This window comes from Aythya ferina, assembly GCF_964211825.1.
Source record: "Aythya ferina genome assembly, chromosome: 3".
Lineage (NCBI taxonomy): Eukaryota > Metazoa > Chordata > Aves > Anseriformes > Anatidae > Aythya > Aythya ferina.
Genome location: NC_140298.1, coordinates 98,364,449 through 98,391,784, shown reverse-complemented (window position 1 = coordinate 98,391,784; position 27,336 = coordinate 98,364,449). Strand labels below are relative to the sequence as shown.

General features: G+C 38.8%; 1 protein-coding gene and 1 long non-coding RNA gene across 22 annotated transcripts in view; both read left to right on the top strand.

Moving 5' to 3' along the window:
- DLGAP2 (DLG associated protein 2) overlaps positions 1–27,336 on the top strand; it is a 478,278-nt gene that overhangs the window by 250,872 nt on the left and 200,070 nt on the right. The window lies entirely within an intron of this gene.
- On the top strand, positions 22,190–24,420 carry LOC311433954. The gene is made up of 2 exons (XR_014691113.1): positions 22,190–22,567; positions 23,799–24,420. It is a non-coding gene; the product is annotated as an uncharacterized lncRNA (long non-coding RNA).

The following is a 27,336-nucleotide window of genomic DNA, read 5'->3' as shown; positions in this document are numbered from 1 at the left end:
TCCAGCCTCCAACTCTCCAGCTCCCTCTGAATGGCAGCACAGCCTTCTGCGTGTCATCTACTCCTCCCAGCTTTGTACCATCAGCGAATTTGCCAAGGGTGCACTCTGTCCCTTCATCCAGGTTACTGATGAATGAGTTGAACAAGACTAGACCCAGTACTACCATTGGGGGACACCATTAGCTACAGACCTCCAACTAGATTGCACTGCTGATTATAACCCTCTGAGCTCTGCCATCCAGCCAGTTCTCAATCCATCTTGCTGACATTTAGATGACACTGATCTAACTGACATGTCCTGAGCTTACCTATGAAGATGTTCATCGACAGAGGCATGGCCAGCAGGTTGAGGGAGGGGATTGTGCTCCTCTGCTCTGCCCTTGTGAGGCCCCACTTGGAGTGCTGTGTCCAGATCTGTGGAGGCCCAGCAAAAGAAGGATGTGGGACTGTTAGAGCAGGTCCAGAGGAGGGCCACAAAGATTTTCAGAGGGCTGGAGCACCTCACCTATGAAGAAAGGCTGAGAGAGCTGGAGGTGTTCAGACTAGAGAGAAGGCTGTGGGGAGACCTCATTGCAGCTATTCAGGATTTTAAAGGAGGGCTATAGAAAGGATGCAGAACCTTTTGCTCAGGCAGGTGATGATAGAACAAGGAAGAATGGTTTAAAACTAAAATAGAGAAAAGATTTAGATTAAATGTTAGGAGGAAATCCTTTACTCTGGGGGTGATGAGGCACTGGAACAGGTTGCCCAGAGAAGTTGTGGATGCCCCATCCCTGGTTGTCCTGGTTTCAGTTAGAACAGAATTAATTTTCTTCCTAGTAGCTGGTGGAATGCTGTGTTTTGGCTTAGGATGAGAAGAGTGCTGATAACAGCCCGATGTTTTAATTGTTGCAGAGCAGTGCTTATACCAAGCCAAGGACATCTCAGCCTTTTGCTCTGTCCTGCCAACAGGCAGGCTGGGGGTGCAGTGAGAGCTGGGAGGGGACAGACCCAGGACAGGTGACCCAAACTAGCCAAAGGGGTATTCCATACCATCTGATGTCATGCTAAACAATATATAGGGGTGGCTAGCCGGGGGGAGGGGGCCGGACTGCTCGGTTAGGCTGGGCATCGGTCAGCGGGTGGTGAGCAATTGCATTGTGCATCACTTGTTTGTACATATCATTATTATTTTCCTATTATCACCATTGTATTATTATTATTATTATTGTTATTATTACTTTTGTTATTATTATTTTCCTGTCTTATTAAACTGTCTTTATCTCAACTCATGGGCTTCACTTTCCATTTCTCTCCCCCGTCCCAGAGAGGGAGGGGGAGGGGGAGCGAATGGCTGCGTGGTGTTTAGCTGCCGGCCGGGTTAAACCACGACACTGGTTCAAGGCCAGGTTAGATGAGGCTCTGGGTGACTTTGATCTAGTGGGCGTCCCAGCCTATGGCAGGAACCAGGTGATCTTTAAGGTCCCTTCCAACCCAAGCCATCCTATGGTTCTGTGATATGATTCTATGTTCCAGGAGTGTCAAAAGTCTTGCTGAAGTCAAGCAAGTCAGCAGAGGTTTTCAAAGACACTCTAGTATATAAAGACATTATACTCCTCCCAGCAATGAATTGCCCATTTGTTTAAATACATACTTTAGCTATTAAGTTGGCATCTCCAACATAACAGATAATAATAATTCAAATTCAAATAATTCAAATAAATTAAAAGCTTGAGGAGACTTCATCAGAAATCTCTCATATTGATAGTGGCATATATTAATTCAGATTCAAGTAGATGAGATCAAGAGGAAAAGTTGAAGAGTCATTTAGTCCAGTCTCTAAGCTCTGCCTGGCATGGTCAACTATACCTAAGCAGTCACAGGAATGTATCTGTTCTTACAAACTTCCAAAGAAATAATTCTCTAGTATTCCTAATTTTTTCCACCCTTACAACTGAAAAGTTTTTGACTGTAGTTTAGAGAATGATTATTGCAAATTACATTGGTTCTTCTCTATCCTATGGTGACCACTTTGTAAAACAGATCATTGTTTTGTTATTAACACACTTTTACACATTGGAAGAATATTAGTGCATCACTACTCAGTCTTCTCATTTTTAAACGAAGTAAATTATACCTCTTGCAGTTTATGTTTTCTTACTCTTCTTCTAAACCATTTTACTATTCCCTGCAATTTTGTCTCCATTTTCCTTAAACTGTGGTTGTGAAAAGAGGATACTGCATTACTTGGATCTCACTGGTGCTGAACTGAACACAATTATTGCATCTTTATCTGCTCGGCTGCTGCTTACCCTGTTATGACTGTATATTTGATTGCTGTTTCCCAGGTGTAACAATTTGCACTTGCCTCTACTGAATTTCAGCTGTCTGCTGAAATTTTAACCCTTAGTCTAAAAATAATTTTCATCCCAGCACCCAGGGTACTTAAAACCCATCCTCAATCTAATGATCAAATTTACTCTTGTCTATACTGATACTTATGGAACTGATGAAAATGCTTGGTGGATCTCAGCCCTCACAGTCCCCTATCTAGTCCCACTTGAAATTCTCTTACCATTTGACAGCAAATCATTGATAATTGTTCACTGAGAGCAATTTCTCAACAGGTTGTCCACCCACCTGATGGTGATTACGTCTCCTGCCTTAGCTTATTTATGAGAATATTATATGGAATACTGTCAGAAGCTTTAATTAAAAGTCAGGATATATCATATGCACAACTTCCCCTTTATCCAGTTACCTTGTCAAAGAAGGAAAGTAGACTGGCTTGACATGATTTCTTTTTTTGAGACATGAATATAGGTTGTTTTACTATCTTGTCTTCAAGGAAATCATGGATATAATGTTTAAAACTTGTATTCTAAATTTATTAAATTGGTGGTTTGCAGTTAGCCCTGAGAATTTCTAGGACTTTTGTTGTTGTTGTTTGTTTCTTCTCCTACAGGTCTTTGATAAATACTAATATTCAGAATTCCAGTGGCTGATTGCCTAAAAATTCCAAAGTAAATATCTCAGTCTCCAATCCAATGCTCACATTTGAGCATTTGAACTGTATCTTCTTTCTACATGTTTACTCCATCATTTTTTCTTTAAAATATGCTTGTTAAATTAATTGTGTTTAGTGGATTTTCATAATTTATCTTTTGCATGGAAATTTAGGAAAAGGGCAATTAACAGGTTACTCTTCTTTTTATAATCTCTAATGCAGTCTCCATCCTCTTTTACATTATTTTGTTTTCAGCATTCAAGTAGAGTTATGGAGCCTTTCTGTTACTTTTTTTTTTTTTTTCTTTTTTTTTTTTCTTTTTCATACTAGCTTTTTTGATTTTTTTTTCTCATGAATTTAAACTATTCCATTATCCTTAGTGATACATGCTCATTATCATATGTTTCTGTGAATCCTTTTCTGCTTTCAGATCATTAAAGAGCTTCTTGCTCAGCCAGAAAGATGTCTAGCTTTTCTTCCTGTTTCCTTCACATACATATAATTTTCCTTTGTGCATTTGTTAATATAAAGTAAATCTTGCTAATGTGAATGTTTTGGAACTATATGACTCTCAGATTAGGGAAAAAGTGTCTTACTGTGTTCCAGTAGTTACTAGGATGTATTTTTTGAATCAGCTACTAAATATACTGCTATGTGCTTTCAGAAAAGGAGAAGGCAAGACAGATTGTGAAGTGATTGTGAAGAAAGATGAAAAACTTCTCATGGCATTGATAGTAATGAAGTAGCAAAGGATTCAGCTTTCAGCAAACCAAGTCATTTCTATTAGCAAGTTCTTTACGGTTTGAGTGTTTTTGTGGCTGTTTACAAGAACCAAGAGCAGTCAGCTCGCCTGCACTTTACGTTTTGGTCAGGACTATTTCAAGAGTAGTTTAACCAATTGGATTGCATTGTTTTTTTCCCAAAAAAATGTTAAGGGTAAGTCTCAGCAGGAATTGGAAGATACTGCTTCTCAAAGAGACAGATGCTGTCAATCACATTATCACTTACAACTTTCTTTTATGCAAGATAGTAGCTCTTGCCAATTGCAGAGCCTGGGATTCAGCAGGAACCAGCAGTTGGATTGCCTTCATCAATGCCTCTGACGATGCTGTCACTCCTAGTTCTTGGTGCCTTGTTAGCCCTGTTTCATAGCACTACTTATGTACCTCTGCTGTCTTCAGCATCTCTATCTTAGCTTGCTTATGCCAACTTTGATTTTATTTTCAAGAGACATTTGAGGCTTTTGAAGTCCATTATCCCTATTTATTTTATTGAAGCTTCCAATTAATTCAAGTAGTAACTATAATATCTGTTTTCCCTATTAATTATCTCCCTCTGGATTCTCAATCAATTCCTCTCTATTAATCAAACTTAAAACTAACATAGCTGCTCACTGGATCGATTAAAGGAAAGCCTTGTTCATCTTCATTTGCTTGTTAGACCTCCTGTTATGGCACTGAATAAACTAGCTTCTTCCCTCCTCTTGAATTCAGAGGAGGCATTCTTGTTATGCATTATAACACTTCATTTTTTGCCTGCCCTTACAAAACTAATCATAAGTTTCAGGTCAATATTGCAATTCTGTGATATGTCTCAACAAGAAATCGTGATAACAGTTTTTCTGTTACTTTGGTTGTTTAGTACGAAAGATAGAATGTTCTGTCTTAAGAGAAAATGATTTCACAAATAATTCCAGAGTACAAGTATGTACCAGGCTCTGGTAGGACTGTAAAATACAAGCAGCAACTTGCTTGAGTCAGGAAATAATTTGAAAGCTATGGAATATGGGCACCAGTTATTTTTTAGGCAGCTGAAACAGTTTCTTCTCTATAGGAAAAATGTTATCATGCAGCAGCAGACACCAATACATTTTACTTGAGAATTTTTGTCAGATAGCGTTATGTGGATTTCCAAAGCTTTATATAATATCTTACCGTTTGTCATGGAGCTGTTTGCAAATGCAGTAAGTCAGAAAGCAGCACTACAGTATTTTGTGTGAACTTATTCTTTCACATTTTTTTGAGGGATAATCAGGAAAAAGACTGAATATCACTACTCTGATCAGGTAGCGTCATTACACCCAGTCTGCACTTTTTTCCACAAGTGAAAATGTTTACATGGGACATGAAAGACAACACAGATATGTTTTTTCATAAGAAGGACTCAATAGGTTTTGATTCTGCAAGCCTTAATCCCTTACATACTCTTTTGCATATATTAGGAACCTCTTTGAGTCTACTCATGTGAATGAGAGAAGCATATATTAGTTTACATGTAATCTTACCAATGGAAGAAGAGTTGCTTAATATAAAATATCTTCAAAAGCAAGAGGGAACATTGTTAGTGATTTCAGTGCCTAAAGAAGAGAAGGTGTTCAACCCATTAGGAGGTTTCTAAGCTACTCTCAAAAAAACACTGGGAAGAAAACAAAATCTAGGAAAATTTTGTACATCCTGCAGTTCTCTGCAGGATGATACTCTTTCACCATGCTTTCTACAAGGGGTCACAAATACTGTGTTCCTTCTTTCCTTACACCTGGCTTGAGATGGTGGGGCCTGCTGCAGGGGAATGCTGAACCTCCTGCGCCAGGACAAGGGGAAGGCTGGGAAGGCTGCTTTGAGTATCAGATGAGCTACATAAAACTAAATTATCTGAAAGATTGGCTCCTAGGCAGTTGAGAATGGACATTCAATGTCAGTTGAAACTTCTGACTTCTTTCTGCTTCTCATGCATCAACTGGGACATAAAGAAAAATCAGTTTGTGAAGAGCTCTTAAACTCTGGAGTTGAACAGTCTGTGACAGTAATAATAAGTACAGATGTCATTTGATTGCTCATTGAGACAATAGAACATTGTACAGGTGCAAGTTAAGTGAGCACCCACCATCAGGAGTTCTGACTGAAGCCAGAACCCTGTGCAAAATAAAGCCAGGGTGGCAAATTTAAGGACCCCAGGAAACTGTAATTCTTGTACTTGTACCTGACCATTAAAAGGCTCACTTTGAAAATAATGCTCTTCAATGCCTTTTTTTTTTTTTTTTCTTTTGGTGGTTGTGTGTATGAGTATTAAATATATTTGCTGCTGGTTGGTTATTGGTTGTGATTGAAGTCTAATCAATTACTATGTTGCCTACTGCTTTTCAATGGAAATACTGTTTTTATTTTTATTTGTTGCACAGAATGCCTTTCCAGAATATCAAGCTGCTTGTCCTAATTTTCACTGTGAGCAACAGGTTCTGTCCAAAGGAGAAAAAAAAGACAAACAAAAACAAACAAACAAAACCCCCATGGACATTCCAGTAGGAGGTGCAAGCAACAGCTGTAAGTGCTGTACACATGCTTGAGACTAAATGCTCCAATTTAAGAACCTAGGAATACTTGCAAACTTTCTGCCAAATAAAATGCTGAATATAGAAAGGGTTGTCTTCCCTCAGTGTCCTCTACAAAGGCAGCTATAACTTGTATTTGTCCCAGCTTAGGAAGTTTGGTATTTGGGTGACTGTGTACAACTGCCTGGACCACAGGACTGTGTAAAACAAGATGAGATTCTCTCCACTGCTTCAGTTAGGAGCATAGGCTGTTTCGTTGGCATCTATTACCCTGTGGGGGAACCATACACACTATAATCAGAAAGAGAGAAAGCTGCGAGAGCTGCACTGTGGAAAACCTGCCAAAATGAAATAGTAGGACCAATAAATGTTCATCTCTCATAGCAACCTCACTGTGATATGTATGCAGCAAAAACCTAAGCCCAAGTATGTGGTTGTGCACAAAATAGCAAAGAAACTGAGAACAGAGGCTGTGGGAAAGTGTCAAGGGTATGCTTCAGAAAGCACAATTTATTGTATCTCTTGCCTCTGACAGACTGAACATCCCTCTTTTCATAGCTATCAAATCCTCTGGAAGACTGAAACACAGATCAGAAGCTGGTCCAGTGAAATCAACTGCTTTCTGTGACAAAGCAGTGCAGACCAGGAGCCATCAAGTTCTTATAAAACTTCTTGTTAGAATCATTGCCCAGATTCCTTGCAAATGCATCATGCTTGCAAGTGCAAGCATCCAGAAGATTTCCTACTCGGTGGTGTGGAGGGATAGGATCTCATTCCGTTTCTTTCATATATTCCTTTCCCCCAGAATGGACAGATGGTGTTTTTCTGGAATGTCAGTAGTGGATCACTTTCTTTCCAATTCATCAATGTATGTCTTGTACTTAAATAAGTATTAACATTTATTTATGATACTTAAGATTTGAAGGGTGGGTTCACCTATGTTTAAATATTCACTAGAATTTTCACGCGTTTTAAAATATTTAAGATATGTCAGCTATGGATAGCTAGAGCTAGAAATAGTAACTTCAGAAGCTATTGAATATTATGTACTATGTTGGAAAATCAAAGTTTACCAAGACCTTTTGTGCAAAGAAGTTAAAGTGCTAAAATTGTCTGTCTTCATTACTGTAATTCTGATCATTTGAAACACAAAGTGAAGAAACGCAGAAAAGGGGACCCACATAGCTATAATCTCTCTGAAGCAAATTATCTATGAAGGTCATGTTCCCTGAGGGAGTCCCATTTCACTCTCATGACTGATGGTTTCCCCTTTCACATATTTTTTGCTTTTTCCTATCTCATCATAATAGATAGTTCTACTGTCCTCATCATGCCAAATGATTTCCACCTTTGCATTGACTTTTCTAGTTATGTAGGTAATCTCTCTCCCATACACCAAATGCGTTGCATTGCTTTACCTTTCTTTTTCCCCAGAACCATCACAAAATTCTTCATCTTCTAGGTTTCTTTCACTTTTTTTCCTCTCTCAGTTTCCACCCTAAATAAACAGCCTAGCTTGCTCCTTGTATTCTTTTTTTTATTTATTATTTTTTTTTGGCTTTCTCACCACAGCACTGTGACCTTTCCAGTTGCTAGAGTGATTCATTTTCCAAAGCCATCTACATTTGGTTACTGTTCTCTTTTCCAACTCATATACTGAGCATGTGTATGTTGATGTCTGTGATTGTAGACATTCCTAAGTTCAAACCTTTTGTTTATTTGTTTGTGATGCTGCGAGAGGTTGCAGAATCTGGTAGCCCAATGGTTTATGGCTGCTATGGATCCATGTCCCCAGGCCCAAAGCTGGGCATTCATGTATATATATATAATAGGAATATATACATATGTGCATGCATATATATACATATGTATATCACTATTCACATGCATGCATATATGTGTATGTATGTATATATGCACAAATGCACTACAAATCTACAAATCACTTTAGTAACTGTCATTAGACACTCAATTTACCCACCATTTAATTGCTCATTGGATCCCAGATATTCCCTGTTGCTGGTACACGGACTTGGAGCCTGCAGCCCTGCTCCGGTTGCTGGTATTCTTATCCTACTCACTGCCTAGTCCAGATTGACTTTTGCTAGCATTCACCCATGCCCACTCAGAATAGAGCGTACATCCATAAAGGAGTTAGATAAAAATAGGATTTAATGTGTGTATAGGATAGATTGCAAGCAGAAGGCATACTCAGGTGGGGTTATTGTATTGGGGGTATGTGTCTCTCTGACCCCTTTCATTCTATTTCCCCTCTTTGTTCCCATTCTTGTTCCTCCCTGAGACACCTAGATACCTCAGTTTTTCTACCTGCAGTCCTTCCTTTAAATATCCCATAATAAATTACAAATATTCCCACAATCACCTTAAAACATCTCATGTCAGTACATCCCATGTTAGTACATCTAAGTTTTACAGTCCCCAGATGTTCTTCCCCATGCATCCCACAGTGAGTCTCATTCCCTGGTAGACAACCACCTCCTTCAGTGTGGAATGTGGTCATACAGGTGAGTTTCTTCCATCAGGTCACCTCGGGGGGTTTCACCCCTGAGACTGGCCTAATCAGTCTCCTTGGTGGCCCTAGAGAGCCATCAATTTGGCAAAACCCTTTTCACTGCTTAGGTTACTTGGGTTCCTCTGCATGGCACTGCTCCTCCGATACTCACTGGGGTCTTTGAATCACCATGAGGTGATTAACTTTTGATAACACAACTTAACACACTGGAAAAAAAAAAATCCACCTTATCCACCACAAGTAAGTAATGATGCTTTGTGGAAAAGGTTTGTGTGTTTTCATCTTTTGAAAAATGTCAGTATGCTTCTGGGCTGAATTTGTTACTAAAACCTAATATTGAAGACTGGCCTCCTAGCACAGAGAGCATTTTTCTGAAGTGTTTTAGCAATCCGGAGTTGATGAGAAGTATTAACACTTGCTATCTGAGTTGTATCTAAGTTATACAACCTAGACCCAGGGAAATGATGTACATTGTGAGGGGAAAAAATGGGAGAGGAGAGAGAAAACAGCTTTGAATTATGTGCTGTATCACCTATCATGCAGTGACATTTCAAGGCCCTTTACACAAGGTGTTCGTTCATTTAATAGTGTGATCTCTAGTGCTGATCAAAATGACTGAGAGCGCAAAGGGGAAATGTGAGCTTTCAGGTCTGATTTAGGACAAAGGATTTTTAGCATCCCTGGCATGGTTGGATATGGAGCACAGGAAAGACTGGGAAACCTGGTGAAGAAATGACAGTGAATCTCGCCAGACAGAGTAAATCTGGTACTGACAAAGAATGTTAAGTATGATCAGGCCTATGCAAACTTCATTCTAATGTTAGAGGTGAGCCCCATGAAAAAGACCATTTGAATTAATAATGAAAACCTTGGAAGGCAAATACAGTGTGTACATCAAGAAGAACAAGCATCTGAGCTGGTACTGTAACCATAACAACACTAGTCATATGTATATACACATGGTATATATATATCATATATATCACATATATATTTTTATATACATATATACAATCACATACCTACATAGTCATATACTGGTGAAAATTAAAACTGTTGAGAATTTTTAACTATTTGAACTTTTTATTCTGATTTCTAAAAGTAAATATTTCTGTTTCTTCTTGTGAAATTAATGTTAAGAAACTATCTCAATTTGGAAAGAAAAAAGCTCAAAAAATTGTAATGTTCTATTTACCAGATAATATTAATTTGCATATTATTTCTTGACATGTCCAAGCTATGAAAAAAGTACACTTCTCCTGGGATGTAAGAGTCCACCTAAAGCATAGATACATGTCTATACAAAGGCTAACTACTCCTTATGTTTATCTTAATGTTAATAGTTTCAATGGCACATCCAATATTTTGTAATAGAAACTGGCAGCAATGCTTTAACAAATGACTCCAGATTTAAGTGGTTTTTTTTCTTTACTTAAACTCTGTGATATCAAAACATGTGTTTTCCAAAAATAAGTTCTTAGCCTGAAAATACTGTTATTAAAAATGAAATATTAACAAAGAATGAAAATATAATGTGGAGAATAACTTCTTTTGTATTCAAACTCTTAAAGGCAGTTCCTAAAGCAATGTGTTAAATATGATTACAGCAGAACCAGTACAGATACGGGAGCAGATGGGAGCAATATGTGTATTAGTTATATATGTATGTTAGTACACACTTGTGCTATGCTATCAGAAATCCATGCAGAAATGAGGTCTCTGTGTCTGTTGTGATTAAATTGTAAACCTAATGTGTCTATGAGAAACGAGTCTATTTGGGTTTTGGTGTTTTTTTGAGGTGTTGTTTGGTTTTGTAGGTGGTTTCTGTTTTTTTTTGTTGTTGTTGTTGTTGTTTGTTTTGTTTTGTTTTGTTTTTAACATTCTGTGGATGACTTTCTGTCAAAAGCTTTAGTGCTTACTGTAAATTATTCCTATGTATTCAGCACTCACACCTGACTATGCAAAAAGTTTTAGTTTCTTTCAAACATTTCTTTGGCTTATAGGAAAGCAATATTTACTCTAGAAAGCAACACTACTGCTTTACAAACCATCCTTCACAAGGAATATTATCATAAGATGCTCAACATAGAAATCCATAAACTGAAGCACATGAAGATAAATTTTACTCTGATTCATAGAAAGACGTGAACTTATATCAATTTTACAGGGTGACAAAAGCATAAATCTGCAGTGCAGAAGGAAGGATAGTAAAGAGACCACACGTAGTTGTCTCTTACTAGTATAAAGAGACAGGAATTGTCTTTACATGTGATTATGAGATGGCAACAAGTCAGTGAAGTTGGAGGGGATAAACTTTTGTTTTTAGGAATAACTGATTTCTGCGCATTCGGGAAATTGAGAAGGATGGAAGGGTTCTAGTAACCTGTAATAGGTGGTGGATTGAAGAAATAAAGAATGAATGTGTAAGTTAAGGATGAGTTCTATGATAGTTTGGAGCCATTTAATAGGTTCATGAAACATAAAAGGAGAAATTTCAAAATCTAAATAAGTCTAAAAAATCTTGTCTGAAACAAAGGGGTGTGATGTGTGCTGGTGTGTAGTGTGGAAGAGGCTGGAAGGAATTAATCTCATTTAACATGAGATTTTGCAATTTGGATTTCTGTATGGGGATCAGTTGTATGAGGCAATCTTCATAATCAAGGCAGAGAACTAGGCAGTTGTTAACTGTAATTTATCTGACCTCAGCTTTAAGATAGGGTAAAATTATGCCATAGAATGGCCTGTTTGTTGTCACTGACTTCAAAGGGAACCTAGATGACCAGAGTGGGTAAAATGTTTGTTCTGAATATCGATATTTGGTCAAGGAAATGCTCTATTCCTTCCCGTACTGTCCTTCCCATGCTCATTTGAGTTTATGTTGCTCAACACTTTGTAACCTAAGGAGAAAAAGCACAGGAAGACAAAAGAATGTGTGCTGAAATTTTCATGTAATGTCAGTGCTTTAGTGAGGGGAGTCTGTATCAAAACAGAATCATACATTACACTGTCCAAATCTTTAGGCAAAAAAGAAAAAAAAAAAAAAAAAAAAAAAAAGGAAGGGAGCAGATCAAGACCATGATCTGCTCATACATCTGTGGGCTGAATCCCATGAGAGAAGAGAGCTATTGCATCACAGTCATCTCCTATTTGCCTTTCCATTTCCTGAGCAGGGAGCACAGAGCCTGTTGCAGGAATACTTTAGGCTCCTGTCTGCTCTTTTGTGTGGCTCTGCAGAGTTAGGGATAAGCTGAAGAAATCAAGATTGGATTGTCAGTCCGTCCACAGTTTACTAAGCAAAAAGTCTAACTATGTCTTTGCCAAACTAGAATAGGACGTAACATCTAGTGATGAATTCATGTACATACACATGCAACCACATGTACAGCCTGTCAAATAACCCTTACATGTAGTGTTATTTATACCCTATTACAGAATCACAGAATTTTCTAGGTTGGAAGAGACCTCAAGGTCATCGAGTCCAACCTCCAACCTAACGCTAACAGCCCTCCACTAAACCATATCCCTAAGCTCTACATCTAAGCGTCTTTTGAAGACTTCCAGGGATGGTGACTCCACCACTTCCCTGGGCAGCCTGTTCCAATGCCTCACAACCCTTTCTGTAAAGAAGTTCTTCCTAACATCTAACCTAAAACTCCCCTGGCTCAACTTAAGCCCATTCCCCCTCGTCCTGTCACCAGGCACGTGGGAGAACAGGCCAACCCCCACCTCTCTACAGCCTCCTTTAAGGTATCTGTAAAGAGCAATAAGGTCACCCCTGAGCCTCCTCTTCTCCAGGCTGAACAAGCCCAGCTCCCTCAGCCGCTCCTCGTAGGACTTGTTCTCCAGGCCCCTCACCAGCTTCGTCGCCCTTCTCTGCACCCGCTCAAGCACCTCGATGTCCTTCTTGTAGCGAGGGGCCCAAAACTGAACACAGTACTCGAGGTGCGGCCTCACCAGAGCTGAGTACAGGGGGACGATCACCTCCCTAGCCCTGCTGGTCACGCTGTTCCTAATACAAGCCAGGATGCCGTTGGCCTTCTTGGCCACCTGAGCACACTGCTGGCTCATATTCAGCCGACTGTCCACCATCACTCCCAGGTCCTTCTCTGCCTGGCAGCTTTCCAACCATTCCTCTCCCAGCCTGTAGCTCTGCTTGGGGTTATTGCGCCCCAGGTGCAGGACCCGGCACTTGGCCTTGTTAAACTTCATGCAGTTGACCTCAGCCCATCGGTCCAGCCTATCCAGATCCTCCTGCAGAGCTTTCCTACCCTCAAGCAGATCGACACACGCACCTAACTTGGTGTCATCTGCGAACTTACTGAGGGTGCACTCGATGCCCTCGTCCAGATCATCGATGAAGATATTAAAGATATTACATAACATAACTGTTCTGACACACTGAAATTTGACACGAGATGTTAAAAAAAAGTTTGGTAGTATTTACAATTTATATTAGTTTTTATTATCTTGCATTCTGAAACGGATGTCAGAGCCTCAACAGCAGAGGACTCCCAGCCCCTTTCCATCCCCAAATTTTCTGTTTTCCCTATCTGTCATGTGTGCCTCCTGCTGTTCTTTCAGATTATTTCTTTTCTCACACATTAACTTTAGAGTATGACACCACTGTCAGTGAAACGTGTGGAGAATTAAGAGTGGCTGTGCTTGATAAGCCCAGATGCTAAAAATATTACCCACTTATGCACCCACACTGCTACTTGTTCTTCTTATTAGCTTAAGGATATGTGGCTTTTCTGTCACTGTGGTGCAGTGTAGTGGAGACAAAAGCTGGTCCTCCTGCCCCAGTTAAATGAAAAAAATTTTGCAGGTAGTCACTTCTGAAAGCCATTACTGTAATGTCCAGGTTGGGATTCAGTAAAGATGCTGGGGACAGTGTCAGGGCAGGGCTTCAGGACAGGTGGGGCCTTCTCCACCTGGCAGCCTTCTCCCCTGTGTCTTGCAGCATGTGCTGCACCACGTGGTGGGGCACAGACTGGAAGGGACCTCCTGACTCTGGAGCCCAGCAGCCGTGTCACATAAACCAATACAGGTGGGCAGCTGTGCTGCTAGCCTGGGACAGAGCCTGACTCAGACCTGTTTTGTGCCACGTTCAGTATGGTTCAGGTGCTGCTTGGAGGGAACAAGTAGTAAAAGGCTAGAAAGATGGTAAATTTATTCCTAGAGTAACCAGGAGTGAGAAGGAAAGAGGTTGTGGTGGGTGGATTTCTTATTTGTAGGCAGCAGTGAAAGCACAAGAGCAATGCACCAGAAAGGTTTGCCTTGGCAGGCAAGGTGAATGTACATGTATATGGAAACCTGTGAGCAGATTCAACTTTGATCACAGTTGCAAACCGAATGTTTGCAAATATATTAAATTACTTACATGTTATACATGACTATTCGCCACTTACAATGGTTTTGGATAGTATGGTTTTGGCAGGGTATTTATCAGATCTTTTTTTGTGTGTGCTTGGAGTCACAATAATAGTTCTATCTTATTGGGAAGTTTTTGGCAATATGAAGTCTGAACACAGTATTTAGAATCGTACATTTTAAACATAGGAAGAATATGTTCCTTTTCATCAGTTTTCACCATTTAGCTCAGATGTATCAAAAACCCCACGAAAGCTAGAGCTCATGAGTACGGATAAAAATAAATTTTCTTTTATCCTAGCATCTCACCTAGTTAAATTATCTTTAGTGAGGTGCTTCATATGGAGATAAGCCTTCCATACGTTGTGTGCACAAACAATAACATTAACTAATGTTTATCATCAACCTTACTGCCCAATTCTAGCTGTGTACTTTCAAGAGTAATATTACTGATTTCTCAAACATCTTTTAAAGATGCTTAGTAAGTTGTTAATTTTTTTCTGTGCCTCCAACTCTTAATTGTTCACAAATTCCAGATAAAAAGATAGCTAGCACCTTCATCATATGAAAATATTTATTATGTAATGACTGAAACCTTTATTTTATCTCCAGCCAACCACTAACTTTTCAGAGGAATAATGCAAAGAAACCTCTTAAGTATGAAGAAAATTTGTGTTTAACAAGTGCTGACCACCAGCCAAGGACATATTTTTTTTTTTGAATGACCTTTCTTAGTCTAGTAATCTGCTTTTGCTGTTGGATTTGTATAATTTGATTCCCACTGATCATGAACTTAGGGAGTACTTAAATACATGTTATGGGGAAAAAAAAAAAAAAAAATCCAAAACTGGGCTTCTGAGTGGTTCAGTGTTAATGTAGTAATCATACAACCCTCTGCCTGTGTTCAGCCTAGTACACAAATGTTAAGTTCACTTGAAACCATCCTTGAACCATCTGTTCAGTCTTTCAGCTGTAAAACCAATGCACAATTGCTTTTTACCATTCTCTTGAGGACTTCTCTTAAAATTGATACCACCTGTGTCTTCCTAAAAAATGGCATTGCATTTAAAAAATAAATATATGGGTTTTTTTTCCTCCAGTTTTGGAAAGAGGATTGAAATGTAGCACTGCTTTTATAACAGTATTTTTAAACATGCCAGTGTGAGCCTGTTAGGAATAACTAGGTATAAATATCACTAATGAGTAAACAAGTGTTTAATCCTGTTTGGGGTAGGAAATATCTAAATCCTAAAATAATAATAATAATCCAGCAAAACAAATATGAAGTGTGATACTACAAATATGTTATTTTTCCTATGTGAGCTATTTATTTCCAAATTGTTTGCCACTAATCATATTATGAATTTGCCTCTTTTGAAATGCCAGAATGTTGAAAGGGTACCAAAGGTGATAAAGTAGGAGAAAATACTTGAGATGAAGGAGGCAATAGTGTTCATAACAGCTTTCTCTTGTTTACAGCATAAACATTCAAGTTTCAACTCCTTTTTTTTTTTTTTTTTTTTTAATTTGTACATCTGTTGCTTAAATCTACATAGGGGAAGATCAATTCTGTTCAGAGACATAAGTTTGTCAAAATGGAAAACATGGTGTGAGGCACAGGATTTAGGCTGGGTTCCTGATCCTACCTGAGTTTTTCCTTGTGTATATTACTTTGTCTCTTTGCCTTTACATTAACAGCAGTTGTGCACAGCGATCTACACTGTGAACTGTTCATCTGGATTCCCTGTGGTCTGCGAAACCCATACCTAGAAGCTGAGTTGTGTTGGATGCTCTGGGTTTGTTCGCTTTATGCCTCAGTCCCATCTATCCCCTCTTCAGACTTTTTTTTGGTGTCATTATGAGATTTGAAGAAAGACAACAGTCCAAAACAATCTCATGATTATAGGGTCCTGACTTCTAATTATTCCCTGCTATTTTATTTTATTTTATTTTATTTATTTATTTTTCCCTGAGAGATGTATGATTGATTCCTACAAGGTCCCATAGCTCACACAAACAGCACAGAGGTCAGCTGCTATGACAACATGCCGTAGTAGCAAGGAAAATGTAGAATCCCAGTTCAGCTTTGAACTTCCACAAACAGTTCCATAAAAGAATTAACTTGCAGTTTGTCAAGTACTTTTCAGCCAACCATCCCTCCTATGGAAAATCATGAAGTAGCAATATTTTATTTCCAAAAAGCCAGGTTTACTCTGAAGAACTCTGAAAAGGCTGGATTTCAGACTAGGTTCCTGTTTCTTTGTATATAACCTTAGGTAGGTACAAGATTCTCATAAATTATGTTGTCTCTTGGCTATGTACTTATCAAATTTGCGATGCTTTTTTTATTTATTTTTAAACTAATGTAAGGCAGTCTAATATTTCAGATAATGTAAAATGTATGAGACTTTAGAGAGGTTAAGTTTTAAAATGGCTTTCGAGGATTTAGTTCATTTTAATGCTGCCTCATTTAAAGACAGAAAGAAACTATGGAAACAGTTTGAAGCAACACCTAAGAGACTGAAGGTGAGACTTAACAGAAGAATGTTATGGAGATCATGACCTATCCTGTTTTATGTGCTCTGCCTGCACCTCGCTTGCCTCTTCTTTGAAGTGCGTCTTTCATATGTGCAATACAGCACTCAGACATCCCCAGTATTTACTAAAATACTTCTGTTACAAACTTAATGAATGATATACTCTTCCTAAAGATCACCCTCTTATCAGTCCTAAGCTTCTAAAGTGTGGGTGAAGTTCTGGCCCCGTTGAAGGCAATGGGGGTTTTGCTGCTGGCTCATGTGCCTATTTGGAAAAATTCTTACTTTTTGCATAGGCAATCAGAGTTGGGCCTTGAGCAACAGTGAGACTGAGAAGGTGACAACATTGCTGAGGCATTTGTGCTGTAGCCTTTTGAAGAACAAGGACTTACAATTGTTCCTTTTAAAATTAAAAACAGTAGAAAATATATTTGCAAATATATGTTATCAACAAATGTGTTTTTCACCAAAGAAGCCTGGAAAATGTCAAGCCCAGAGGGTGAATATTTTAAAATGAGGATGTGAAAATGGGAACTAGATTGGAAAGTACTTTGCAACCTCAATTACAACAGATTCTGCCATTGCAACACGATAATAATTTGCAGATATTTTGTTCTACTATTTCCTGCTCTGAAGTGATTTCAACAACAGAATGGCTAATTTTTTTCTCCTGTGGTACGGGAGTACCACACTAGATGAGTCTCTTACCACTAAACTGGCCATTTGTCAAGACCTTGGCTTAACAATGTGGCACTCCAAAAGTGTCTGTGCAGTTTATGGTGCATTATAGATTGCTCTTGCAATTGACTGTTACTTACCTGCCCTGATGGGCTGGAAAAGTCATGAGATGGGGTAGAAAAAGGAAATAAGTAAGATAACAGGTAATTTATGTAACTAATGATCCATTAACAACATGTTAAAAGATTCTACTTACAGAAAGATTGTAGGGCCTGTGATAACTTTTTTTTTTTAATATATCCTACTTAAAACAGACTCTGCAGGCTCAAAATTGAATGAGGCAATGCCTGTATTCTTTGATGACACTTGTGATCACCTTTCTCATATCTTTGCTCATTGTTTAACAGTCACAACTGCAATGCAACCATCAGGAGGTGATTAATTCCAAGGGATAAATTATCCTTTAATTTCTGCTTGTGCAGCCCCCAACACAGAAGGACATCAAATAAAAACTAAATAATTGATGTTAATAGACTGATAAAACATCCCTGTGTTCCATCAGCAACATCCTGCACTGGAAGATATTTTCAAACTTATCTCTTTGTGTTCATTTTTCCAATTATAAAGCAAAAGATAAAAGGCATGATAGTGAAATATGGTAGGACCCCAGAAATTGCTGGAAAAAAAAATTGCTTATTTCTAAAATGAAATGTGAAACATATAATAAACAGGAAATGGTATGGTGTGGTGCATTCCAAGAAATTGAGAGTTGCAGATAAAAATTGAATATTTGAGAGAGAGACTGAAAGGAAAACAAATGCCTTTGAATAGTTTTACAATACGTTTGTAAAGCACTATACCAAATAGGTAAGGACTCTTATTTGGTAAGGACTATTTCACCAAGGTCACCTTGCTGTGGTTTTTTTTTTTTTTTTTTTTGCATTACATTCAGTTGTGTTTGGGGAATATACTACATTATATTTACCTGATGCATAAAATTTTGCTTTTATATCATTTATCATTCTGCTGATGATACCAGCATATGAAAACTCTGATGTAGCTACCATTGTAAAGAAGTTTAAAAGTAAGGTAAAAATCTACTCTGATGTAAGAATGATAAGATCTAAGATGTAAAGTCCTGGCTGCACTGCAGTCATTAGACACTTTGTCTGGGACTTAAGTGGATGCAGGATTTATTACCAACTTTTAGCTGTCATTCTAAATGCATTCAGTTTGGGGGCAGAGACAAGAGGGGGTTTCACTGATGTATTCTGAGTGCCATTAGGTGCTTTGCTGCTGACAAGGATGGCTGATTCATATAGGTTTAAAATATATGTAATATGATAAATATATTTATTTGTTGTTGCTTTTAAATTTTTGATTGCCCAATCAAAATCCTGCAATTCAGCTGAAATCCAGATTTTATCCTTCCTTGAATATTCAAAACCTTTTTTTTTTTTTTTCCAGGATGCAGTAAATAATTTACAGTTTTTGCTGCTTATATTTTAAATTTGGTATGATATTAAATATAATTAAAACTTCATTAACGTTATTGGATTAAATGCATATGAATTCATTAAATACCAGTTTTCAGTATCCATTTTGCAAATATTTTATATAGCTCTGAAGTCTGATCATAGTTTTCTTAGCAGCTCTTCCTAGTTTTCTTAAAGAGTAACTAGCAGGTTACTTACTGTCAAGATTTAAACCCAGTTCTGAATTGCATTGATACATGAATTGTCTTTTGAAGAGACACAAACACTAATATTGCTGTTAGGACTGACATCTAGATGCGGGGCAATTCCCTGGTACATTGTTCTGACATTATTTCTTTGTACACCTGTACTGACTCCCTAGTGAGTTGATGAACTGCACAGCTGCTCTTGTGTGCTGTTAACAAGACTCTTACAGAGTTTTCTGTTTTGCGGGAGATTGCTAGATTTTCATCAGTGAGTTTTTCTCATCTCACCATTAAGTATTAATTGGCTATTTTGTTGTAGCTGTATGCAGCCCTTATCTCAAAATAAAATGTTGCTTGGCTTTATTTTTTTTTTGGTTTTGTTTGTTTTGGGGTTTGTTCATTTTGTTGTTTGTTTTATTCTTTCTTAGAGACCATCCTTATTTTTGTTCCAAAGAATAAATTTTGTTATGTGACTAATCTTATGTTTAAATATGTTTCTTCATCATCCTCTCTCAGCCCTTGCTTTGTGGCAGATGATATTCTCAACCCAGCATGTGCCCTGTGTCCTATGTGACTGCCAGCTGCAGCACAATTTTTTTCCTTTTTATTTAAACAATTTTGGTCTTCCCTGGTGATCTGTTTTGCAACAAATGCATGGCATTATGCCAGGTTGGCATAGACCAGTGTATTTCATGATTCATGTTTAGAGCAGAGAACTCCGGGGCTTTCTGCTGTGTTAGCAATACAACTCTTCTGTGCAGTTGCATGGCATGAAGATTGTTACTACCATATATATGTACACATCCAGAACTCTTTTTAGCAATGTTTGAGATCCTGTAGAAGGAGACAAGATGTCTAGAGTATTGGGAAAAAGGCAATCACAGTGCTTGACTGTAAAGAGAACAAAGAGAACAATCTGGCAATTGTTGGCAGTTAGCATCAATCCTCAGAAAAATTCTAGAGCAAGAAGTTAAATAGAGTAAAAGAGCAAAGCACTAGCTGTCATGTGTCTTTTATTTGATGTGATACGTTGTCTAGGATCCCTTTATTAACAACTTCAATGATGAATAGAGACTGAGTTTATTGTATCTTCATATGATCCAAAACTGGGAGAGAATGCTTGTACACTGGAGGATGAGATTAGAATTCAAAATGATTTTGACAAAGTGGCAAAGCACATGAAATCTTAAAGCAGGAACTATTTATTGCAGTGATACAAATGAAGACAGCTGCTTTGGTAGCAGTTTTTCAGAAAAAGATGAGTATGAACACATAGTGTTGTGAGAAAGCAAGCACAAAGCAGAAGTAGAGCCAGACAGATACGTGAAGGAATCCTGTACTTGGGAATAAATTAAGTCTCTGGTAGACTAGCCAGCTAGACAGCTGCAATTTGAGGAATTGTACTTGAGAAATACATGGTCCAGTGAACATAGTCCAGAAGAAATGAGGTAGATTTCAGTTCTGAAAATTGTGACCTATTTCACTATTGGAAAACACTTTTAAATGCAACATCAGTGAAGCCCTGCCATGGATTTCTTGGTAAATGATAGAACCTCCACCACTGGACCTTTTTAAGAACTGCTCAGATAGACAGGACTTGGAATCATAGAAACATAGAATATCCTGAGTTGGAAGGGAACCACAAGAGTTACTGAGTCCAACTCCTGGCTCCACACAAGACCAACTCAAAACCAGACTATCTGTCTGAGAGCATTGTCCAAACACATCTTGAACTCCAGCAGGCTCAAAGATGTGACCACTGCCCTGTGGAGCCTGTTCCAGTGCCTGGCCACCCTCTCAGTGAAGAACGTCTCCCTAACCCCCAGCCTGACCCTCCCCTGTCCCAGCTCCATGCCATTCCCTGGGGTCCTGTCGCTGTCCCCAGAGAGCAGAGCTCAGTGCCTGCCCATCCGCTCCCCTCAGTCTGCTCTTCTCTGGACTGAGCAAAACAAGAGACTTCAGCTGCTCCTCATATGTCTTGCTCTCTAGAACCTTTGAGAACCTAGAATCTTTGTAGCCCTCCTGTGGACACTCTCTAATAGTTTTATTTCCTTTTTACACTGTGGCAGCAAAATTGCACACAGTGCTTGAGGTGAGGATGCACCAGTGCAGAGAGGGACAGTCACTTCACTTGACCAGCTAGCAAAGCCATGCCTGATTCACCCCATGGTACAGTAGGCTCTTTTGGCTGCCAGGGCACACTGTTAACTCATGTTCAACTTGCTGTTGACCAAAATGCCCAGATCACTTTCTGCAGGGCTGCTCTCCAGCCTCTCATCCCCCAGCCTGTACCAGGGATATCTGTAGCCATTGTTGCCCCATCCCAGGTGCAGAATCTGGCTCTCACTCTTGTTAAACTTCATATTGTAGGTGATTACCCAGCTCTCTAATTTGGCAAGATCTCTCTGGACGACCTCTCCATCCTTGACAGAATCAACAGCTCCTCCCAATTTAATATCATATGCAAACTTACTCAAAACAAGTTGTTTATGAAAACAGTGAAGATAACTGGCCCTAAAATGGAGCCCTGAGGAATCCCACTAGTGACTGTCTGCCCGCTTGATGCAACCTCATTTACTACAAAAGCTTGAGCCTGACCCATCAGCCAATTGTTCACCCATCACATTATGCTTTTATCTAGCTGTATGCTGAGCAGTTTGTCAAGAAGGATACTGTGAGAAACAATATCAAAAGCTTTACTGAAATCCAAGCAGATTCTGTCAACTGGCGTCCCTTGGTCAACTAGATGGGTGACCTGGTCATACAAGGAAATTAAGTTTGTTATGCAGGACCTTCTCCTCATGAACCTATGTTGGCTATGACCAATGATCACAGTGTCCTTAAGGTGATTTTCAATACCTCCCAGAATAATTTTCTACATAATTTTACTGGGCACTGAAGTGAGACTGACAGGCCTGTAATTACAAGGGTCTTCTTACCTGCCCTTCTTGAAAATTGTAATGACATTTGCCAGCTTCCAGTCAGCTGGGACCTCTTCAGATTCCTGATGTAACACTGGAAACAATGTAGATATTTATCCCTCATTTATCCCTCCTGCAGGCTAAGTAGATAAACTTTATAGTTTATCCCATAGTTCTTTCAAGCCCGTTTTTCTATTATTCTGTGATTATTAACACATAAGTTCAATTTTGAATTAGATGAATTAGATGCCAAATACGAAGTTGACATTTTTTGTTTAGGGATTATTGCATATATAGAAGTTGATACAGAATCATCAGGGAGCAGGGGTTGACTGCTTCTTCAGGGCCAGGGAACCAGGAAGACCCAGCAGAGTTGCCCGTTTATCCATGGGGTGCATTCACACAGGGGCTGAACACAGGCAAGACAAGCAATGAATCGAGTTTAGGGTCTGCCTTGTGGCTCTAGCCAGGAGTAAGAGGAGACAGGTCCAGAGACAGGGCTATAACATGGATCCAATGTCCATTTTATGATAAGTTCCTTTTATGATAAGATCACCCGTATGGTGGACCAAGGGAAACCAGCTGATGTGATTTTTTTGGACTTCAGCAAGGCTTTTGACACGGTTTCCCATAGGATCCTACTGGACAAAATGTCCACCATACAGCTAAATAAAAACATCATACGATGGGTGAGCAATTGGCTAACGGGCAGGGCCCAAAGGGTTATGGTAAATGGAGCTGCGTCAGGCTGGCGGGCGGTCACCAGTGGGGTCCCTCAAGGCTCCATTTTAGGGCCGGTACTTTTCAATATTTTTATAAATGATCTGGATGTAGGAATAGAGGGTATTTTGAGCAAGTTTGCTGATGACACCAAACTTGGAGGAGTTGTGGACTCCAATGAGGGCGTAAAGGCCTTGCAGAGGGATCTGGAGAGGTTGGAGAGCTGGGCGATCACCAACCGCATGAAGTTCAATAAGAGCAAGTGCCGGGTCCTGCACCTGGGACGGGGAAACCCTGGCTGCATGTACAGACTGGGCGATGAGACGCTGGAGAGCAGCCTAGAAGAGAGGGATCTGGGGGTCGTGGTAGACAGCAAGTTGAATATGAGCCAGCAGTGTGCCCTGGCAGCCAGGAGGGCCAATCGTATCCTGGGGTGCATCAAGAACGGCATCGCTAGTAGGTCAAGGGAGGTGATTGTCCCGCTCTACTCTGCGCTGGTGCGGCCTCACCTCGAGTACTGTGTGCAGTTCTGGGCACCACAGTATAAAAAGGACATGAAACTGTTGGAAAGTGTCCAGAGGAGGGCTACGAAGATGGTGAAAGGCCTGGAGGGGAAGACGTACGAGGAACGGCTGAGGTCACTGGGTCTGTTCAGCCTGGAGAAGAGGAGGCTGAGGGGAGACCTCATCGCAGTCTACAACTTCCTCGTAAGGGGGTGTCGAGAGGCAGGAGACCTTTTCTCCATTAACACTAGTGACAGGACCCGCGGGAACGGGGTTAAGCTGAGGCAGGGGAAATTTAGGCTGGACGTCAGGAGGGGGTTCTTCACAGAGAGGGTGGTTGCACACTGGAACAGGCTCCCCAGGGAAGTGGTCACTGCACCGAGCCTGTCTGAATTTAAGAAGAGATTGGACTGTGAACTTAGGCACATGGTCTGAACTTTTGGGTAGACCTGTGCGGTGTCAAGAGTTGGACTTGATGATCCTTAAGGGTCCCTTCCAACTCAGGATATTCTATGATTCTATGATTCTATGATTCTATGTAGGAGCCAGGTCCAAAGTCAGAACTGCAGGCAAGTTGCAGCGTATGTACAAAGAGCTCATGGATTAAATGAGTTACCAACAGCTCAGGTCCCAGGCCTATAAAGAAGACAGAATTGGAGATACACACACACTTACAACATCGCTCAGGCAGGGACCAGTAGCCTGGGATTGAGCAGAAGCAGGGGCAGGGGACGGGGGAAGGACACGGGATGTTGGGCAGGCCATAAAGAGCTGTTAGTGCTCTCTGTGCCCTGACAAAAATGGTCTTAGAGGAGTGCACATGATTTCCATTCATTCTTCTTGAGGAACCTAGCCTTGGTAGACACTGAGATGCACTGTAATTATACACTCTCTTCAAAAGCTGGGCATTTGAATTCCAAGCATGCAAATCTGCATTGTGTTTATAACTGATTTTTATTTTGTAAATTAAATTATGAAGTTAAAAATATTTTCCTAAAAATAAATAAGCAATAATGAATGTTGAGAACTTTTTGTTTGACTTAGTTTTGGCAAGCCCGGTATAGTTATCCGGATGAAGTTGTCAGTGGTGGTGGTGTTGAAAAATTAGCTACTATCTGTAATAGACACTTGTGGAGAAATTAAAATTATTCTGTTGTCTTCTAAGGAAGTCACTCTTACAGCTTTTTCTCATCACCTGTCCTTGTTCATATATCCATCAAGGAACATACTCCACTGTGATTGTATTACTTATTTTAAAGATGGCTTCTACCCATGTTTCCCCATATTAGCATACAGGTTTGATGAATAGAGGAAAAACTAGCGTAAGAGCACCAGAATCAGGACCTTGTAATAACATGAGTGACAGAATCTCACATCAACTTGAATTTAATCTGTTCTCAAGTATACTAACGTTTTTAAACTCTTAAAAACATGCATGATAGTATATTATTTTTCTCCTTGCTACTGAATCTGTGCCTCTCATGCACTACAGTGGTGTAAATTGCAAGGTAGTCTTTGAATTTTCTTCCTTTAAATTTGTACTAAATATTTAAGCAGAATATACAAGTTTTCTGTTGGATGATTTGTATTCAGTTTGAAATACTTGGTAAGTGTCACCTTAACGATAAAACTAGGATAGTGTAACAGGTGCTTATTGTCTTGTTCTTCCTCATTGTTTTTCAGATGTTATGTTTTGGCATATGTTAGTGACTGTCAAGGGGATATTATTGATCTGCTGAGACATCTGCTATACTCACATTAATGTGGCTATTCTTTAGTGAAAGATGAGTTCCTTATGACTTCCCATTCCTACAACAGTAATAGTGACCATGTCTTTGCAGATGGAAAATAACATTGTTTTAAATGCATCTCTAAATTACAAATTTTTTGTTTGCTTCTAAATGAGCAACTTTAACAAAAAAAAAAAAAATATTCCGTCAAAAACTATCTAAGGAATGAAAAGACAAAAATAGTTTATTTTATTTTATTTTATTTTTTGGAGGGGGGGGGCATAAAAGAGTCTTTAGAATATTTTAGGGAATAACCATAAGACAGAAAAGAACCACCTGAACATCTTGAAAGAGAAAATGAACGAATAGATCCAGGCAATACTATATTTTCAGTCATATTTCTAAAAGAAAAATCCGATTGTTTCATTAACTTGAGGAGCAGAGGGAACAAAACTCAATAGAGAAATGACATACACAAGAACAGAAAAACTGGCAGCCATCAGTTAAGCTAGTATCCAGAACAGTATTTCCAGTTTCCTTCCTTTAATTTAATTTCTGATTTAAAAAAGCCTTTCATTTCATCCAACTTGAAAAATGCACATTTATCTTGAATTAATATAACAGAAATAGTATAGATTCAAAAATTCACAAAGACACAACAGTCATAAAATCCAAGTAATCTAACTTCTCTCTTGCTCAAGCTAGCAACTGCTGTGTTTGATTTCACTAAAGTATTATTTATAAAAAGTCTTTTAATTTGTGTCTACAAATATGTTTTAGTTTTAGAAATGAATGTAGCTCTGTTCTGAATATCTCTTCTGCATTTCTCTCTAGTTACGTATTCATACTCCTATGTATCTTTGAAGCAGTAAGCAGGTTAATGAATAAACTGGTATGCTATCTGTACTCTAGTCTGCATGGGACTAAAAAACAGAAAGCAGAGCTTGGTGGAACTTTCCATTCACTCCTCTTATCTCATCTACCTCATTAGGTGGCTTGCAACTATGTTATTGCTCACCTGTTGTGGAGAAAGATGCCTCTTCTAGAAACTAGACATCCTTTTTGGTGATTGCCTAGCAGTAGTCAACTGTTATACTGACCCGTATATAGGACCTTAAACGTATAAAAAAACCTTCAGTACCTTTTCGTTTCACAGAAATAACTTGAGTATGAAACAGGATTGAAGAGGAAGAGAATTAGGGTGTATGTGGAGGAATGGGAGGAATGTGGTAAAACAGAGAATGAGATTAGAAATTGTATTTGGATGTCATTAAAAAAAGAAGTAAAAAAAAAAAAAAAGTAAAAAAAAAAAAAAGTAAAAGTAAAAAAAAAAGTAAAAAGTAAAATAAAAAAAAAGTTAAAAAAAAAAAAGTGATGATTTGTCTTGTACTGATAAAACTGTACCGTGGAAAGTTGGATAAACAATTCTTAAATTTGATTTTAATCCTTAAGAGAAAGAAAAGACAGACCTTTTAAAGTACTCAATTCTGAAATGGAAAAAGTGGTTTCCATCTTATGGCAGTGGTATCGTTTCCCTGGAAAACTGTGTTTCTGTTGACCTAGACAGAATATGACAAGTTAAAATTTCAAATGTTCATGAATGTAATCTAGTGTTACATCTCAGGTGGTAACATTCTGAAAGAAACAAACAAAAATATTTGGAAGGCTTTGGAATATAATATAGAAATTCACATATATATGTATTTAGTTAAGTAGATAGATGTATTTCATTAGCAGAAGTTCTGGGAGCTCAAGAGAGGGGACGTCATTTTTCTATCCATGCTAATAAACCAATTTAACTATGCTATTTACTTTTCTATCACTGAAATTTCAAATTATATTAGCATAATTATGAGTGCACTGTACAGGATCTGGTCTTGCTTCTATTGAACTCAATGGCAAAATTTCCATTAATTCAAATGGCAGCAAGGACGATCCCCAAATGTTCCTATTGAGCTTTTCACAAGCTGTGCCTTCTTCATGTCAGCCATCAATGAATTTTGTTTGTCAGTGCAGCTGATCATTCCACATTAAAACAATAATAAACAGATGTGATAACAGCCTGCCATTTTTCATTCCTTCAGTCAAACGATTGATGGACTGTGTGATTTCCCCATTTAATGAACTGCCAGCTGATGATGCAAAAGCTGTAACTGACACAAATCAAGAATATTGTCAAAGAAATCTTTAATATAATTTCAGAAATGCTTTTAGTGAAAGATTATTTGCTCATTAATTTCCTTGTTCAGGCAAATAGCTTGTTGAGTTCTATATGCTTAAATTTAATCCTGTATCTTTGAGAAAGGAATAGAAGAAGGAGGAGGAACACACTGGGTTGTTGTTTTGGGCA